We start from the raw sequence: 17,961 nt of genomic DNA, 5'->3' as shown, positions 1-17,961 counted from the left end.
AACGCGCGCGCTCACGAACGGCACTGGGACCGCGGATCCGACGCGCCCCGCGAGGACGATGGCGCGCAAAAGCCGCGCACGAAAACGATGTGCGAAAATCGCTCTGGAATCTCGAGGGTTCCCGTTGTTCAACAGATTGTTGGCGGTACGCACGGAACGAACGGACAAACGGACGCGCTAGACGACGCTCCGTAGCGCGAAAAGTTTTCGTTCCCGCGGGAAACGCGTTCAACGAACATTTGCATTTTTTTCCCCCGTACAAGAACCACGACGAGAAATGTGCGCCCCCGGAACCAATGGCAATCCCGTGCTAAACGTTTTCGTTATATTTTCATTGGAAATCGATATGGTACGAATGAGAAAAGCGATAAAATCGACACCGAAAAGTACCGAACCGCGGTTGGTGCTATCCAGACTCGGAACGCATTTCGCGTTCAAATCGTTTCCAAGCCATTTTTTTTTTTTTTTTTTTTTGAAAAAAACCGATCGAAAGAAAAGGAACACTTTGAAACCCGATGCGTGTAACAATGTCGCAGCGTTCGCGCGTCATTCGGTTTGCGTCCGAAAGCGCTTTTCGCACTCTTAAGGTGCGTTTACACTACGGCCGTGAACGCGAACGAACGCGAATTCGGTTTACTAACGATTAAGTGCAAACAGTACGCCGAACGCGAACGAACGGCCATTCGTTCGCTTTCGGTGCGGTTCGATCGGTTAGCGGTTCGATCAAAAGAAACGACATTCAGTGTGAACGTCACAACGGATTCGCTTGTGTTCACCTGCATTTGAGGGTTTAATAATCAACTGTTTTTTTGGTACCACATTTATTTGCAAATTAATTGACAGATGGTTGAATATTAATTTATAATTATGGATTTCTCTGACGATCAATGTATCACGCTAATTAATTTATACGAAACGCGTCCTATCAAAGCGGGACCCATCAAATCCTAAGTATAAATTAACGAAACTTAAAATCGATTTTTGGCTCGAAATAGCAAGCGATATTTAATGATTCCATGATCACGAAACTAGCACATGGCATTAGTCCTCGCTTGAAGACATTATTAAAAATTTTATTTTATTTTAAAAACACAAACAGTATTAAAAATCAATGTGTGCTATACTTATTTACATAACAGTTGAATGTAATACTAAATAGTATTTTGAAACTCGAATTCCGAGCTAAGGCAAGCGAATGCTGACGAATGCTGAAGAACGAACACGAACGAATAGTCTGCACGGTGAGACCAAATCTTTACCGAATTCGCGTTCGTTGGTGTTCGATCGCGTTCACAGCCGTAATGTAAACGCACTTTTACACTATTATCAGCGTTTATAAATTTTATTTTTCAAACCAAACATTTTTGTATCGAAATTTCGTCCAAACCAACATTTTCTCTGATGGTGTACCGCTCGAACCTGGCGAACCTGAACGAACGACGCCGAGCTGGTCGTCACACGTCACCATTCGTTGCGTAGCGTAGACGTGGTTTTGGCCTCGCGTCGTAGGAATCGAGGCCGCGTGCGCGACTCGATAATACATGCGGTGAGTCCAGGGGGAGCACTGAGGGCAAGCGTCATCCCGGTTGGAAAAAAACAGTATTTGAAAATAAAGTACACTCGGAAGAACTAAATAATAGGCAATAAAAATAAATGCCGTCGTTAATCATGGTCACATTATTTTATGTTTTTGGCGGAGTTCTAAGTCCCCTCCCTCCAAGATATTCCTACGCACGCCTACGACGATCGACTACATCATACGAATCCGCCCTTGTACCGCAATCAAATAACAAACCTTAAACAAAACACCCTTCGTACAGGTTATCCTTCCCCATCCGATTCGACAGCTTTGGTTGCGATAGATGACGAAATCCCTCGTTCTCGCGTGACCACAGTCGTGCGTGTCGGCGTTGTCCGAACGTTCCACACGCTGTCTAGCCGAAAGTGCCATTGTAAAACGAGATGGGACCTGACCGGCACCGCGACCCGCGATCGGACGATAGACATATCGAATAATATTCGTCGCGTTGCACACGAACAGCTATCGGATTGATCTGTCGCGGGCATGCGGTTTGATCGTCGTTACCGCGTTCGTTTATGGTTAACCGCGGTTAACGATTAGCTGACTCCCCCAGGACCACCGGTGATCGGGCCGACGAATCCGCCACCGAATCGCTGTCGGAGCGTTGCTGATTTCCGTGGCGCTCGTTAAGATCCGAAATGAACTTACCGAAAAAAAATTTACCTCCATAATCATTATTATTTTTTTTTTTCGTATAGGATTGAACGCGTAAAAATATCAAATTTCGAAATCGATGCGTCCATTCGTCCGCAAAACTGGAATCGTCAGCAGTTATCTGTTTTCCGTAATTTTTTTAATTTTTTGTCCTTCCCCGAAAACAGTGGTCCGATGCTTTCGGCTCCAGGCACGATTTGAACGTTAAAGGTTTTTGTTGAATCCACGCACAAGGTTCGATTTCAAAAACGTATAAATACGTAAAAATAGACGTTGATCATAATACGGGCATAGATGTTAAAGCACGATATTTTGGCGTTTAACGTTTAAGTTGTTTTCAATAGTTATTATCCCCCCTTTTTTTTTTTTTTACTCTTTCGCATTGTTTCAGACTATTCCCGGAAGACTCTGTGTTCATACGTACGAAAGTCGGTCAGCGGTGCGATGCAATGTCGGCGTTCAAGTGTCGCCACTGGTATTTAAATATTAACGCGGTTCCATTCACATTATTACATCGTGCAAAACGTTCACCATTACGTAAGCACTCGGAAAAAGGTTGCCAGCGCGTTATTACTAGACCTCCGTTTAAACGAAAATGCTTCAGAGTGGCCGCTGCGATTACAGCCTCGGAATTTTTATTTTTTTTTTTCGATTAATATTAAACAAACGGCTGTATATTTAGGGCCATCGAGCGGCTAGACCTTCGTAATACAGTCCTGCTCCGGGTCACATAACAGAGCAGCCTTTTTGGAGTACTCTCGACTCGCTTCGCTCATATTTGGTCGCTACTGCCGTCGTGTTATGTGGTCATTTGCGTGTTGTACACCTATGCTATTGTTAAACGTTTAAAATCAAATACAACGATCATAAATCATCGCATTCGGAGAACAGTTCAGAGAGGAGCCCGCGTGTATTTATGTCGTCTGTCAAATGTTAGTGTTCGCAAAACACCACATTGTTGTGAATAATGATTTTCTAGATTTATTTTAATATTGTAAGAATTCGTTGCAGTTGTGTCAGAACGTCGAGTCTTACATAATCGCCGAACGTTACAGATGTTATTAAAAATAATTATTATATGGTGGTAACATTTGGTGATGAAATAAATATGCACATGTAACTGACATTTAATTATTTCAAATTGTTGGAAAATAAAAAAAGTAATATTATCTCGACGATTATGGGTACAGATTTTTTGTAAACGTGTAGTGCCCAAGAACAGGGCCGGCGTGAGGGTAAGGCGACTCAGGCGATCGCCTAAGGTGCCATTTTCAGAGGGGTGCCAAAATTATTTTTTAAAATTTTGTGTATATGTCAGTAATATTTTTATATATTTTTTTTTTAACGTAAAATACCTATAACTTTGTATTGAAATATTGATAATAGTTAGGTTATTTTGTTTAGCCGTATATTAGAATAATATATTTTAAGTATATTTACTATGGTTTATCATAGAATGTTTTATCGTATATTTTGTTATAATTCCCAAATATTTGTTATCGTTCAATCGGGATCGCGTCGAGCCGTCGTGACTCGTGACTAAAAAATTAGACGATAAAAAATGATGTACAAGTTAAGCATAATATATAATTTTTTTTTAAGTATAATGATATTACGGGTTGTTATATGAAAAAGGCACCAGTTGGCATTTTGGCCTCGGGCGTCATTTAGCCTTACGCCGGCCCTGCCCAAGAATATCTGTATATATAATGAAAAAAAAAAAAACCTACACCGCGTCGTGTTGTTGTATTAAACCTAGTCTCTTAAATGTTACATAATTGGTATTCCTACGAAATATTTGACACATAGAAAAACATGTTCAATGGGCGAAAACGTTTTGAATTGTACCTACATATAATGCAAACAAATATAAACGTTAAGTGTATTGATTTTTTTTTTTTTTTAATTTGTTTAAAACGGCAACATTTGAGTGGTAACTTTCGAAATGGAAACGAGAATCTATTATTTTAAGCCGTGATTGATGTACTACAATTTTTCTATTCAGCTGTCGTGATCAATTTGAACGACCTTCCTTGTGTACATGAAAGTTTTGCACTGGTGCGAAAACCCTAAACAATAATCCTCGGGATAAAGTTATTTTTCTTCGATTGGAATTTGAAAATAATGATTAAAAACGTTAAAATATATACGATTTTCGTGTTTGGTCTCCTCGACTGTACTCATATCGTTCGAAAATATGTGACGAATACGGTCCGCAGATAGCGAGATGTTGTGTTTCTTTCCCCCTCCTCTGATTATTGTTTGCTGATGTTGTTTGACTTTGAATACTTGCATATTACATTTGACAATAATACAAACACGGCGAACGCGGTTATTTTCTCCCTTAAAAATTGCTTTTATAGCCAAGAAATATAATATCGAAAATATTATAAGTTCGTGTTTTTAAAGTATATATTTTTAGATGCAGACTATACACGGCGTGCCCGTAATATATTTACCTCTACACATTTATGAAAAAAAAAAAAAAAAAAAAAAAAAAAAAAAAACTGCAGTACAGCCGTCACGTATAGTTTTCCGACTTAACAATAATAAAAGGTGCGTTTAGAGGTTATGACAACTAAGCTCTAATTGTTTACTGCGCTCAACAATTATAACTATTTAGTGCGGGGCATTAATGATTATTCGTAAACGATAATCGACTAATTTTCTGTTCACATATTATATTTATACGTATAGAATTTTGAACGAATTAGTTTATTTTTTTTGTTTCAACACGTCTAAACGACAATGATTATTACACCAGTTCGTTTTTCCTCCTATAGTGTACAGGTATTATCGTAGTTGTTGGTCGTCTATACGTCGTCGACGTTTCCATGAGGTTAGTCACCATAAGAGAAAGAAAATTATTACTCGCTTGTTTTCCGATGGAACAATGACGTTTCATGATGATGATGACGATTCAATGATTGATTGATTCTACAGTTTTTCATCTCGCTACTAACGCGAATGATCTGAAACGTTGTTGTGTCGTTCGAAACGTCATCGTTACAGGTCTGTAGCAGTAATCTACTAAATATTACAATATAATAGATTGCTATGTACTATATTACTATATATTACTATATATTATTACACGATGTACGCACTATCGTTAATCAAGCATACTATGTCTATATTATTTATTGTAAACAGAAACAATGTTTTTCGCTTGAATGTTGTTAAAAAATTAAAAAAAAATAAATAAACAAATATAAACGCTTGTTGGAATATTATAGGTTAAACTATATTACGAAACTCGCAATAATAAAAAGAGATAAAGAACAATATGCACTGCTTGAAACACCTCCGCTTGGAACCAAATACATAATAACCGAGATTACAAATTGTTTGAAAAATAATTAATTGACTTTGACAATTCCACAACGGTTTGAGTACTAAATCCAAACAGTGGATTGCCTATTGTACGAAACAAAATGGATCAAAAGTACTTTTCACTCGTTTTGATGAGTAAAAAAAAAAAAAAAATTATATTCTTAATAGACGTAATGATTTTAAAATCTGAATTTTCCATCTTCAGTCGAGTCATCAAACCGTAAATTCAAGCAGTGTCATCAAATTATCGTAATTATTCATTGTGCACATAAAATACATTCATCATCATAGTTACAAATCAATAACTTGAATTATTTTCAAAGTATAGGGAATCACTTGTGCAACCCTTTTGGTTATTCACCGTTCAAACGCATATTATTACAATATGCCAGTATATCGTTAATGAAAATCTGTTTGAAATGTTTTAATAAATATGGAAAAAATATAAAACCTGCCCATTTGCGCTATGCACACACTGATATACAGGCATTAGTAATAAGCAAATTGATGAAATTCATTAATATTTTAATTAATTTGTAAGACAACATTTTCTATTCAATTTTTGAATGACATTTGTTTTATTCCGAATTCATAACTATAGACATATATATATATATATATATATATTTAATCAATTATTTCAATTCCGGAACAAATAATATTGGTCATAACAAGTGTACAATTAAAACTGGTATGATTTAAAAACACCAGGACTAATTATATTTTAAATGTGTTTCATTAACATGCCCGTCTTATATTTTAATTTACATGTAAATTACATATTTTCTTGTTCATTGTTTACGTGTAAATACTAATCAAATGTTATATTTCATTAAGAAATATATTAAAAAGTTGTAACGTTGAATATCAAAAAGTTTTATAAAAATAAAAAATCAATACCAAAACGTTGCATTTTCTGTACACACCGGATAAAATACCTATATTTAGAACTTCTGTTCTATCAAAATATAGATACTACAATCATTGCCATGTCTATAAAATGTGATTATATTTATATTGTTTAAAAGAATATAGAATTAATATGATGCTTAAATTTCGTAATTATGAAATTAGCCAGTTAGGTTTAGTGTTAACATCAATTCAAGTATATCCCCAAGTATACTACTGTTGATGAATAGCGTGATAATCGATATTTGAAAATGAAAACAGTTTTAAAGTCTTATTGACACTTTTGTGAATGTTTTATTACATTTAATTATAAACGCATTAATTACTACGATAGCGTGTCCAATCAATTTTATACGAACGGTAGATTAAAACGAAAGCGCAGTATCAGCGGCAGTATTATTATTGGTCACCGTTAATTTTTTTATAGGACAGATTTGTGTTTACGTTCAATAGGAAAACGTTAAACGGTCCAGTATTTATCAATGTTGAGATGCCCCGTATGCGCTCATGAATTATTGATGTAACAAACGCACATAATCTATGTCCAAATATGGCGACTCGTGATTACAGGCGGACCACCGCTTTTAATCATTACACGTAAGTCACGATAAATATAAATTTATAATACGTACCTGTGTGTATCGCATATGAAATTCATTCGAGTACAACGATGGGCTTGATAGTATAATGGCGTGACAGTATTGTACGGCGTAGATCAGCGAATACGGTAATAACTGTTTATTATAGCGCTATAAAAATAAAGGAAATCTCCTATTGGCTAGTACATAGCTAGTAGATATATTTTATTGTCGTTAAAATTCCGACGGAGATTCGGTTTTTTTCCGAGAGAATTTCATTTGAAAAACATCGTAATCGATTCCTCACGTAAAACGGGCTTAACGTTCGCCAAGTACGTGCTCTGAAAAAGTTTTCGTGTCTACGAACAGACATGTATATGGCTTATTAGTTTAAAAATTAAATACATTTTTTATCGGCGCGCCGAAAGATAATGTAAGTATCTGAGCGCGTTAAAATATTTCACTATGTTAATAATGCAATTTGTTTTTTTATCCAATAAAAAAAAAAACACCGTTGAACAGCGTATAACAGAATTAACGATGGAAACAAAAAACAACTACAAAATAAAAGCCTCCCCAGACGATGACGTCGATGATTATGTATTCCTTCGCATTTCGTAGTTTGATTTTCAACGTTTTTTTAAATTTTTTTTTTATCCTATTTTTATTATGTTTTCCCATTGGGAATGTTTTGACGGGTAATACATAATACTACATAATAATAATACATAATACCACATAACCCTGTTTGTGTTCGAAACATTCTGTAGAAGAGTAGGAATTATAAGCTCCTAACGATTACATTATACGCTCATAATTGTAAATGATTACAAAAAAATCATATTAATACTGGACAAGACAATTATCTTTAACGTCCCGCAATAAGAAATGTTACGTACAGTATTGAGATTGTAACATTTTAAATTTCATCTTATCTAGATAACATTTTATTCAAGTAATCTATTGTTCATCTAAAATGAAGAAAAAAACACGTATCTAAATAAATTTATTAATCGATAAATTTAATCTTAAATGCAGACAATTTTATATCCATGAATAATGTTGAATTGTCATGAATTAGTTAAAATTAATAAAACTATTTTAGGAACAGCGATTTACGTGTTGATAAAATTAATTTGAAGAATAAACCATGTATGTTTATAAACAATTGAGCATTTTTCAACTAAACGTCTTAACGTTTTCGGTTAATTGACAAGTTTGTAACATTTTCACAATAAAAAGTAGGTACCTATTTTGTATGATCATAATTTATGTACTAATAATATTTTTTTAAATCAGTTTTCAGTAGGTGTATTAATTTGTTTTCATGAATAAATATAAGGATGGTATGTCAAAAATTAGTATCTAGTAAAATAATAAACATTTATTTACAATGTTATAATATTTTGATGATTAAGTTATACAACCTTAACGTTATGAATTCTGGGTATAATGATTTGATTCAATATGTAAGATCTTGGAAGATGACTAAACAATTTAATTTAAACAAAACTTATCATATTCACCTATAAACAATAAAAATTTTTTGTATCGATATGTAAAAAAAAACGAATATGTCTATTTTATTATCTAGATTATAACGTTTTATTATTATCTTCATCTATATAGAAATAATATTTTATATCTCTATCTGTATGTAGATATTTATTTATTTTTTGTTATCTGTACTCACACTGGTTACCTTCTATTTTTTCGATTTTTCCTTGATATACAATATTTTTACTCGAGCATATTAAATGTATATCATATATAATTATACATAATATCAAATTGAATGTGTACAAAAAACGTAATCACTAATATAAATGTAAATGGTGACCGTGTGCGATACTATCAAAAGTAAATCTTTTGTCCGTTGCTTTGCCAAGTTCGGTTAATAAATTCCATTTTGAATTCCATACGTGTGTGTACCTAGGGTTTAATTGTTATTCCAACGTAGAGACAAATGTTTACATCATACATGCCAATGCAACACTGAAGCAAGTGAAAGCTGCTTCCAGTATACGTGCGTTGAAAATTGATTTTGTAGAAAAATTGTTTAACGTGATTATTTAATTCGCATGTTTATGCAACCACAGCCGAATATCCGATAATTTACCTTTCAGCCTCATTTGAATTCTCTAATTACATAAAACGCCCAACGTGTCTCTCCATTTCATCTAACCACATTTAATCATATGTTTTACATTAATGTTAAAGCTCCCATTTTTTTGTACAAATTATCCTAAATATTTAAAGCTCTCGAATTCCCCTATCACATCACTGCTTATTGCCATTGGTCTCCTCATACCCTTAAATTCTTGGTACCTTCCTCCGAAGTCTGTTTTATTCCTACTAATTTTCATTTCTTCTTCTTCAAGGGATAACTTTTATTTTAATTTAATTTAATTTTTATTGCAGAACGGGCCGTGGCCCAAGTATAGATAATTAAGATATAACATGACAATACTTTAAAATAATATTATACATATAAGAAAAATACCCAAAAAGGATAACATTACTGTAGTTCAACTAATATTCTAAAGAGACTGTGTCCTCATTGGCAATATGAATCATTCTAAAAATAGGTCGATTACGGGAATAATTAGTGGTGCAAATTGGAACATAAAAAGGATAAGTGAACGTGAATGATAATTAGGCACCTTGAAATTAATTTGGCATAATAATTCAAGGCCAGTCGATTGAGCCATCAATAAGTTTTCTTAAAAAAGCTTGATTAGCATAAATACGCCTGTCAACTAGGGAAAAAAGCTTTAATTTGTTTAGTATTGGCTCATAATCGTCTGGTAGATGATCAATTTTGAGTATCCAAGTAGCAAAACTAAGAAATTTCTGTCGAACCCTTTCAATCTGGCTAGCACTACTTGCAGTGTGAGGCTCTTATACAACAACGGCATACTTTAATATCGATCTGTCGAACGCATAGTATAATGCCTTAAGCGGAGCAATTAGATTAAATTCTCTAGCGAACCTTTTTATGAAGCCAAGCGTTTTTAGAGCCTTATAACATGCAATTTCAATATGGTCATGAAAATTTAATCCCCGATCAAATGTGATTCCAAGATCTTTAATCGTATTACTTACATTCGGAAGTTCGCTGCCATTCAGGTTATAATTCAATTCAAAAGGAGAATGAATTCTGAAGAAAGACATTAGACGGCATTTAGATAGGTATATTAAAATTCAAACCAAGGTAATCAGCCAAAGAACCTAATGCAGATAAATCACTTTGGAGTAAGTGACAGTCATTCATTGAGCTAATTAAAAAAAAAAAAATTGAAATAATTAGCAAATAAGAGAAAACGACTGTAGCGAACTGCGTTACTTACACTATTGATGGAGAGAAGAGTAACAGAGAGAAATTCCTTCGTTGAGGGACCCCAAATGGAATATTACAAACTTCTGACTTGACGCTAAATACCTATACATATTGCTTACGATTTATAAGATAGAAATTAAACCATGATAATAATAGTTCATCAAATCCACTGTTCTCAAGAATTTTCACCAGAATCTTATGGTTAACCCTACCGAATGTTTTATTAAAGTCAGTTAAGATAACATCTACTTGTTAACCACTTGCGAATGCATCAAAAACATAACAAAACGGAATTACAAGTCGTAGTTGAGCGATGGGGACGAAATCCATCATGGTGTTCTACGATTAAAATGTAATACTAAAGCTCAAAGAGTTTAGAAATATGACAAAAAATGGTAATAGATCGTTAATTTTCATGATTAGAGATATCACCAGATTTGAATACTGGTGTGACGGAACTGAGTTTAAATAATTAAACGCCTAAATCAAGATTCTTACGAAAAAGGAGTCATAAAGGAAAATAAAACGAAAATCGAATAGAGTAAAGAAATGTATTAAATTAATTCTCCTGACAAACCATCAGAACCAACTGAATTGTTGCTTTTCAGATTAGAGTTAGTACATGTGCGGATCCAGGGGGGTAGGGGCGTCCCTCCCTCCACCCGGTGGCCTATAAAAATGTATTAATTTAATTTGATGTACTACTAAATTGCATTATCTTGCGTAATAACATTCTAATGTATTATTAATATCACACATTTTCATCTTTTATTTTTATAACATAAATTACCTAATGAATAGTCGATAAGAACAATATTATTGTGACTGTATGATCGACGACAACCGTCAGCCGGCCAGCCCCAGCCGACTCATAGAGTATACTTATTTATAATCCACCCCTCCCGTTATGGTAGGCTGGAACTGCGCCTGAGTTAGTATGAACTGAGTAAAAAATGATGCATCCATGTCTCATGATCCGAACACGGTAGTTGTTGAACACGATCACTAGTATACTGAAAATGTGATTTCGAACAGTATTAAATGCGTACAATGTACTCCAACGATTTTTAATAGGTAATGTTTTATCGTCATTTCTATAAAAATATTTTTCTGACTAAATTTAGCCGTTTTAATATTAGCTTACAATATTTTAAGGTACACACTATATCAACAACCGAACGTATCTCACTGCAGTACTTGACGTACGACTTAACAAAAAACAAAAATCGAAATCACACATATAAATATATGTTTTAAATGTGCCCCAGGTCATTGTGCAAACGTTTGTGTGCTTTGACAACGATTATGTTGTAATGTGCTTTGACCAGGTCCTGTAGGCCAGTGCAACATACATACTCGTATGGCTTGACGATGACAGCAACGGATTTAAAATACATACGTGCACGGGTGTGAGCAGTACTAATGGTATTAAATTACATTTATACACATAATAATACAAACGTTTAGTCTTTTTTTTTTTTTAAAGTTTTAGTTTTTTTAGAACTCGCACGCCAAGTAGAATAAAAAAAATAACAATGCCTACGACATAAGATTTGTTGAGCGGCACCTATTACATTTATGACTATCACGTATATCCATCATTACATTTGTATGTATATGACGGTATTTACATAAGAGCTTTAAGTCGGTCTTTGTTAACATAAATAATGGTTCTCGTTTGAATTTTAATTTGTATAGTTAAAACACATTTTCTCTTTACGATTAGAAAACAAATTATTACAAAACTTCAATACCCCGAATTATTGATAAATTGTAATGTTTTCCCGTTGGTTATTATTTTTAGGTTATAGAATATAACTATTTGGCTCGTAAAATCTAAAAGATATATACTTAAATGTTCATATGTTTATACATATATGTATATTATTATACAATAAGAAAAATGTTTTAATTTACATTTTTCGTCGTTATTGTGTGATACACATAAGTACACTGGCCCACGAAGTTAATCCTAAAGCATTGTGCAAATGTGGGTGCAAATTATATTCGTTTACGTTAAATATTGATACATCGACTTTTGGTACTTAATAATGCGTGTTTAACTTTTTTTTCTTCAACTACTCTAATCTAAAACATCATACGTTTATTAAATTACTACATTATGGTGGACTAAGAATCGATTTTTGAACTTGTTAATAAATACATTTATGTAACGAACTAGAATGTTGAAAATGGAATAAAATATGATTCTATTATTATTGATAAAACTGTATCGAACGAACTGTTATAAAACTTTTTATAGGTTTCCTTGTTCCTTGTTATTTAAAAAATACATTTTTTATAGAACATTTTTTTAAAAGTACTCACAGTTATCAATCGCTACGAACTCGCATCGATACGCCACAGTTAAAACTGCCGTAGCGCAAATAAGCATTATTTTAAAACAATCGTTCCATATAATATTAAATTGTACAAAAGTAATATTGTATACCGAGTTACATAGATCTCTCATTAAACCACTACTCAGTTAATCATGCAGTAGATATAAAAATGATCGTATATTCGTATATAATCGTAACTATTATGATTACATATTTTATTTCGTTAATAATTATTATAAAAAATTATTATTGACTATTATTCAACTAAAGAGGATACCACATAGGTACGTATGTTTTTATCTCTGTCTGACTCACGTAAAATACAGCAAATTTGTTTTTAGAAGTTCAAATAAAGTGATATTAGCTCTAATATTAGAATAGACTGACCTATAATCAAACTTTGAGATATGTGATTATTTTATTGGTTTTTTCGAAATTTTAATTTTTAAACGAGTTATGAGATTTTTTTTTTTTTAATTTTAATATTTTACATTCTCAACATTGACAACACATGCGGATGTGGCATCTGTTTTGGATATAATATTAATAGATACAATTTGTATTTAATACAAAAAAATATTTATCGGAGAATAAAAACAATTGAAATCACTTAACTGTATTTAAATATTTCTTTCGAATTAGGTATAGATGTTATTAACTATATATGAGTACTCATGTATGAAATTCCCTGTCAGGCTACATAAGTCATCAATAATGATAATATTCTTATGGTTTGATTAAATTATTACATTTATAAATTTAATTTATACATGTATTTTCAAGATACACCATAATTTTTTGCACGTATACCTTCAGTATGACGTAAATTCAGCAGATATACTCATGTATTATCAAATGTATATCTGGAATATATATTTACATTACAGAGAAATAAAATTATTGGTGAACCCTACCACTAATGGTCATTAAAAAATGAGGTTTGGAATTTTTACTTTTTACATTTTTATATTTCTTATCATTAATTGTTAATGACTCATTAATGCCACGAGTGATGCGTTAATTATAACATTTTGTATACATATTTTGGTACAAACGTGCTTTTTTCACATAGCTATATGTGTTATTATTAAAAACACATGTTTAAAATATGATCATGTGGAAGTTTAAAATATATGATTTATTAGAGATGTTTCAACGTCTCATTGTGGTATATTTTTATTATTATATGTTCTTCAAATATAAGTGGAATGTATAATGCGATGATATAGGATGGTTTTATGTATTACATATTTTTATATTATTTATATTCATACTTAACGCGTTTGGCTATTTCTCTTATTATTTAAAGTACGAATTACAATTGAAAAAATACATTTTGAAATTAAAGTATTGAAGGATAACATGAACGTAAGTAATTAAATAATATAATATTGTCAATAAAAATATCTAGTCTATTTATTTCTGTAATGAGTAAAGTATGAGTAAATTATCGTAAGGTTTTTAAATTTATTTTCGTTCTGAAAGAGTGGTGCATAATTTATATTCTAACAATTACAGCAAAAAGAATTATGTAGTAATTATTTTTTTTAATATTATAAGATTTTGATGTTGTCCTCAAATAATTCGAAGCGCTTAGCTAACAGTACATTAATACGATGGTTCTATATTGTTATCAAGTTAAAATAACGATTAATAAATTAAATGTGTTATATTAAATTTTCAGATATATGAATTTAATTGATGACGAACAAGCTGCGTACAATTAACTTTAACATCGTGTTGTCAATCATTGTAAGTTATTTATTGTTATCAATTATGAAATGCATAGAACCAAATTAGACGTTGATTTTCCGACATTAATGTTTCATCTAAAAAACACAAACACAATTGTATTATTGAAATGATAAAATAAATTCAATCTATAATGCTAGTATACGTATATTAATTAATAAATAATTTGAAAATTAAATTTTCACTACAATTCATTTAAATTTAATTGTATTCGAAACTAGATTTTACGGACCTCATAAATAGCCTACGAGTAAATATTGTAAATACACCCACACTGAGTGGAGAAGATTTAAGGAACCGCAAATATATAATATACTTGTTCCCTTGCCTATGCGTCTCCCGAGTTGCATCTATTGTAAATCTAATTTTCCAATCATAACAATTGAATAACAAATTAAGTGCCCTAAAGGCAAACCTAGTGGCTTTTTCATAGTATCGACTACAATTAAAAAATCCAATCTTAGTACAATCATTCATTCATTTAATCAATGGTATAATATAGTACGAAACTGTAGATTGTGGGTGAAGTGAGTTGTATATCGTTTAAAAATGTTTAGTCAAACAAACAGATTTTTAGTACTTTGCTACCTAGGTGATTTAATAATAAAGAAATTTACAACCTGTATTAAACTAAATGCAATAAGCAAATGAAGAAAAATACTCATATGTACAAAGAATAACAAATAAAATGGTATAATAAGGGAGGTTATCCAGTGATAGAACCTTGTAAAATTAATAAATGTATCAGTTAATGTATTTCATGGACGTAACTTGAGAAATTTTTTTAATAGGGGAAGTGAAGTTTAATTTTATATTGATAAACCGTATACTTAAAAACTAGATATAGGTACTTGATCTGCATCATGATGTATTTTGTGATGGCGAATGCTATTGAACAAATACATTTTGATTAATCCATTAATTTTTTTTTTTTAAACAATTATATTAGTATATTTATTGATAAAATAATTCTTACAAATCTAAAATGTATTTTTATAATATTTTTCTAATTAATTTACAAAACACTAATGGGTCATTACCCCGTTAAATTATTAGAGGTGGAGCACCCTCTCACTCTCCTAGTTTATGCCTTTGATGAATTTGTTAAAATTGGCTTAAATTATCCCTACACCAGTGTTTTATGAGATGACGAGAAAAATTGTCAAGCAATGCGAGAGAAGATAAATAGGACGGAAGAGAGTTTTGATGTTGCTACAGTTTGTTGTGAAATGTAATGTTATATCGTTTGGTCAGTTGTTCAACAGTTTAGATTTTTAAATCTTAATGGAGTGTGTTACGTATCATGGGACAAAGACTATGTGACGAAGGGTTATAGACTGAAACGATTATATACAATATATACCAACCATATATGGTTCGTGGTTGGAATAGCTTGGCGTTACCCCAGATTTGTGAACCTTAAGGGGTCTTTATATGACATTAATACATTTTTCGAAAGTTTGGATTTGAGTGTTGGGCAAAGCTTATGTAAGCGATTATTTAATAATTTCCGTTTGGATTTTAGGTATAGGCTTATGTTAGTTGTGTATTGATTACGATTTCTAGGTATTTAATTTGTAGTGTTGTTGGGATTTTAACACCGTTCAATGGAGGAGATAGTAAATATTGTCTTTTTAATTATAAATGGAACACGAAAAGATTTTTTAAAATTTATTTTGATTCACCACCTGATTGTCCAGATAAATATTAAATTAAATTAGTTTTGAAAATGCATACATTAAAGACAAAAAACATTAATTTTTAAGCTACCCATCAAATTAAGAGCATTTAATTTTAATTTGTATTCTAAAGGATCACTATTTATAAAATGGTGTAGAAAAATATGCGGAGGATATCTTGACTCCGTAGACCCTCCTAGTTACGTGATTGAATTAATAATCTACCAATATCATTCTTATTTTTGCGTTATAACAATACTATTAATCGTATAACAATAAATAATAATAAAAAAAAAAACTGAGTCACGTAGAAATTTTCATCCAGCTTCGAAGTGGGAAAGGGGTTGGCCCGTACCAATTGGAACTCCCCCGTCCAATATACCCGTTGTGAGTACGACGCCGAGTGAAATAGATTTTTAGAGTGGCGTGGTTATAATATTGGGACGATTAATTGTTCAAAACCGAATGGTGTTGAGTTATCAAATGGTTTATAAAACGTACAATCATCTCGTACCGTATCTGTTTTACGAATAGATTCGCCCAGTCAGTGGCGTAAACTAGGTGGTGAAAATGTGGCACTTGCACCACAACATCTAATATGTGGTTGTACGAGGTATGTTTTTGCACCACCAAAAAATCGTTGAAATTTGTATACTTGTAATAATATTTATAAGAGCCAAGGAAACCAGCACACTAAAAAAAAATGTTGATTGTTTTTTTTTTTTTTATTAATATTATAATAATAAAGGTTTTACCGTTAAAATAATTCTAAATGTATTTATTATTTAAAGAAATATATGGGAAAATACATAGTTTATTGGAAAGGATTTTTACTTAGGAAGTTGGAAATTATAAGTTGAGAATATGCTTCTGCACCATCAGAAGTCGGACTCAATTTACGCCACTGCGCACAGCTCAAAAACGAAACGGACAACCATTATTTAATATTTCGCCCCCCTCGCGCGCGCGTGTGTGTGTATGCAGTGCCGATTCGGCGCGCGAACAATCGCGTAAAAACAGAAAGTCCGCGGCACAACCGAACGGCTCGAAAACCATAATTTTCCTTTCGACGAGGTTGTCTCGCGGCGGGGCCGGGAAGGATTGAGAACCCGGTCGACAATGCCCCGAATGGTGGGGGAGGGGGGATGCGTACCCTGTTCGGGTAGGAGCGCCGCGGGGGCGGTGCCAGGGGGTTACCTGAAAGAGCGTACGACCGCGATCGCGTCGCACGTACGCGCCAGTTTTGCGCGCGTGCGCGCGCGGGCCGCCCCGCCGCGGGGCCGCGCTGCCGTCGACGCCGTTCACCACATCTGATAACGGCGCGGTGCGCGAAAAAAAAAAAATTCATCGGCCGGCCGACGCGACTGCTGCCGCCGCCGGTGGTGCCCGCGCTGGTGGCCGAGGCGCGCGCGGTCAGTGTTTCCGCAGAGCAGACCGCTGTCGACGTGCGCCCCGCGACGACGTGTGTGCGTGTGGTGCCGTGTGCGTGTTTCGAATTCGCGACGTCCGCCGATTGTTACCCGACGCTGCGCGCGACCGCCGATCCGGACATCGTCGTTGCGTTTATTCGCGGGCGCCCACCGTGCGCGTTTTCCGGTCGGTACGTTTTAAACGTTTTGCGCGCGCGCGCGCGCGCACGCACGGGGAGGACGCGATAACAACATCAACAACAACAACGACGACGACGATAACGATAAATAGTGTTGTGGCCGTGATCTAACGATCCGTTTCGCGTCCAACGTCTTCCCGGGGTCGTCGTGCGCGTACGCGAATCGTTTCGCCTCCGACCACT

At 33.6% G+C, this 17,961-nt stretch overlaps 1 long non-coding RNA gene across 1 annotated transcript; it reads left to right on the top strand.

Annotated features, from left to right (window-relative positions):
- Nucleotides 1–5,087: 5,087 nt before the first annotated feature.
- On the top strand, nucleotides 5,088–14,481 carry LOC112687749. The gene is made up of 3 exons (XR_003149005.1): nucleotides 5,088–5,248; nucleotides 6,906–7,075; nucleotides 14,423–14,481. It is a non-coding gene; the product is annotated as an uncharacterized LOC112687749 (long non-coding RNA).
- Nucleotides 14,482–17,961: the final 3,480 nt, after the last annotated feature.

The sequence above is a fragment of the Sipha flava genome, unplaced genomic scaffold (assembly GCF_003268045.1).
Source record: "Sipha flava isolate LNK unplaced genomic scaffold, YSA_version1 35a_pilon_pilon, whole genome shotgun sequence".
Lineage (NCBI taxonomy): Eukaryota > Metazoa > Arthropoda > Insecta > Hemiptera > Aphididae > Sipha > Sipha flava.
This window is presented reverse-complemented; position numbering and strand designations above follow the sequence as displayed.